Raw genomic sequence first — 3,178 nt, 5'->3', positions numbered from 1 at the left:
CTTCTCTCTAGTCATTAGAGGAAAAGGAGAGAAGGTAGAATCCCTACATGATCAGGCCAGTATGACTGGAGCATGGTGCCTGGTGGGAGGGTGAGGCATGTGAATCCACCAGATCATTGGACATAGGGGTCCTTTTGGAGCGAGATAGGCTTCTCCCTAGTCATTAGAGGAAAAGGAGAGAAGGTAGAATCCCTACATGATCAGTGTGATGTCTGACAACAGTCTGACAATGAAGTATATGATCTGGATGCACTCTGTTTGTAAATGGAGATCTTCTAGTAAGTAATGGCAGAAAACCACCCCAACCATTTTCAAGGGGAGAACTCCTTGTAAGCATACACAGAGGGAGAGAGAAGGACAGGAGAAAGAAAGTAATAAAGAAGGGAAGGGGCAGGGAGAAGGAAGGAAAGAAAAAACTCATTCTTAGCAATCAGTAAAAGGTTTATGCCTAGGGGTGATTTATAAGTGTACAGAGGAGAAACATTAAAAGAATAATTGCTGACTGTTTGTTTTGGAGAAGTATATGTAGTGAGAGTTGAAGCAGGGAGTTTTATTTTTTCTCTTACCTTGCTCTAACTTCCATTAGTGTTAATAGGATCATATATTGTAGATTTTCCTTGGCTTGTTGCCCTGACATAAATGTTTGAATTCTTTGTTGTGGTATTATATATTCTTAATAATAGGAGGAAAGAGAAACAGAAGGTGAGCTAAATTATTCTATATGCCTTATTGTAGATGGGATTTATTCTCTTGGGTCTTGGCTATTAAGATTATCTGTTCGGGTATCTGTGTTTCTGATAGCGACTTCTAGATAGCTTTGTAATTGGCCCAAGGGATTTTGTTCAAGAGATGGCTAAATGTATTTTTCATTTGGTGGAACAAGGTGAGTCTTAATCCTGGTTATCTGAGCTTGAGGCCTTTACTGGGGCCGCAGTCAACAGAGGGGCCAGTAGAGCTGTATGTTCCCCTTATTGTGGCTGGTACATCCTGGGGGCACTTACTAGGTAGCCATTTGATACACATTGACCTGACTTACCCTCTTGGTGGGGGATTTAGTTCTTAGGGTTGCTGCTACAGGTTCCATTTATTCAATTAAACAAATAGCAATTGAGCTTCTGCTGTACCTCAGATACTGTTTCAGACTTGGGAAAACTGTGAGGAGCCAGAATCAAACTAGCAGAATTAGAATGCTAAAATGTCAAGGTTTGAATAGATTTTAGAGATAATCTACTCTAGGAGCTAGCAAGCTTTTTCTGTAAATGACCAGAAAGTAAAAAATTTAGGCTTTTTGGATCACATAATGTCTCTGATGCATATTTTTCTTTGTTTTTACAACAATTAAAAAATGTAAAAATCATTCTAAGCCAGGAGTGTACAAAAATAAGCCACAGGCTGGATTTGGCCCCTGAGTTAGTTTGCCAATTCCTGAAGTAGTCTATTTCCCTTATTAACCAATGAATAAACTGAGGGCCAAAGATGAAATGACCCTCCCAAGTTCACACAGCTAATTCTTGGCATAGTTGGATTGGTGACCTTTAGTAAAGGATCCCTAGAGATTCAGGCCCAAACCTCAAACTACCTAATCCCTTTGCAAATGTACAGCTTTGGTCCTACAGGAAAAGTGAAAGAATTATTAAGCCATTGGGTGCTTACCACATTCCAGCCACTGTGTTTGGGATTGTGGATGCAAAGTTAAACACAGCAAAGTCCCAACTCTAAATTACCTTAGCTGTTGAGGCAGGCAGACAAGATGGCAATGTAGGAAGTGGCGTATAGAGATAAGAAGTGGGTGCTGTAGACGACAGTTGTAGTGCAATGGTAGAATTCTTGCCTTCCATGCTGGAGACCCAGGTTCAATTCCTGACCAATGCACCTCATGCAGAGCCACCACCCATCTGTTTGGGAGGCTTGAGTGTTGCTGTGATGGTAAACAGGTTTCAGTGGAACTTCTAGACTAAGACAGATGAGAAGGAAGGCCTGGTGATCTGAAAATCAGCTGAAGAAAAACCCTGCCGGTCAAATGGTCTGTTCCACAACCAATCACGGAGATGGTACCAGACTGGGCAGCATTTCATTCCATTGTGCATGGAGTCACCATGAGTTGGGGGCCAACTTGATGGTAGCTAACACACAACAACAGTGGGTACTGTGGGAACAGAGGAAGGCCTTCCTCCCTCATAAGTGGGCTGCTTGAGGGGTAAATGAATGGATATACTCATTCACTGCACCTCCCTTGCTGAGCCTTAGAAGCCACTGACCACTCTAGAGAAAGAAGACAGGGGCATGGCTTCCTCTGCTTCTTTCTGTCTTTGGGGCTGATACCTTGTGCATCATGTATGCATGGATCAGTAATGATATGAAAGGAACTAGAGTGAAAAAAAGATTCAGATAGTCACCAGAGGAAGATGCTTTATTTGCTATTTCCTTTATTGTACCAGTAGGCACTCTGATGGCACAGTGCCTAAGGCATTTGACTGCTAACCAGAAGGCTGGCGGTTCAAACTCACCAGCCACTCCCTGAAAGGAAGAATGGATTATCTACTTCCGTAGAGATACTGCCTCGGAAACCCAAGGAAGTATCGCTAGGAGTCGGAATTGACTCAATGGCAATGAGTTTGGTTTTCTAGTTATTGTACCAAGGAGTCTCTGGGTGGCACTTATATGGTTAAGTGCTTAGAACTGAAAGATTGGCAGTTCTAAATCAGCCAGAGGCACCTTGGAAGACAGGCTAGCAATCTGCTTCCCAAAAGTCATAGCCTTGAAAATCCTATGGAACAGTCTACCCTATACATATGGAGTTGCCGTGAGTCAGCAGTGACTTGATGGAAACTAACAACAATAACAACTTCCTGTTCCAGTTTATCTGAATATTGACACATGAGAAATCATAAAATCAGTCAGATCCTTTTAATAGTCTAGAGCTGAAAGGGGTTTTAGAGCTCACTTAACTATACCGTCTCATTTAACATGTAAAGATTCTGAGGCCTAGATATATTCAATTACTTACTCAACAAACTCATAAAATGTCAGAGTTGCACAGAATGTTAAAAGATATATGGTATAGCCACTCAGTTAATAATGTTGTTGTTGTTGTTATGTGCCGTCGAGTCAAACCCGACTCATAGCGACCCCTCCTTGGGTTTCCGAGGCAGTATCACTACGGAAGTAGGATTGCCCA

Source organism: Orycteropus afer, unplaced genomic scaffold (assembly GCF_000298275.1).
Source record: "Orycteropus afer afer isolate SDZICR_OR568_19922 unplaced genomic scaffold, OryAfe1.0 scaffold00154, whole genome shotgun sequence".
NCBI lineage: Eukaryota > Metazoa > Chordata > Mammalia > Tubulidentata > Orycteropodidae > Orycteropus > Orycteropus afer.
Note: the sequence above shows the minus strand (reverse complement) of the source record.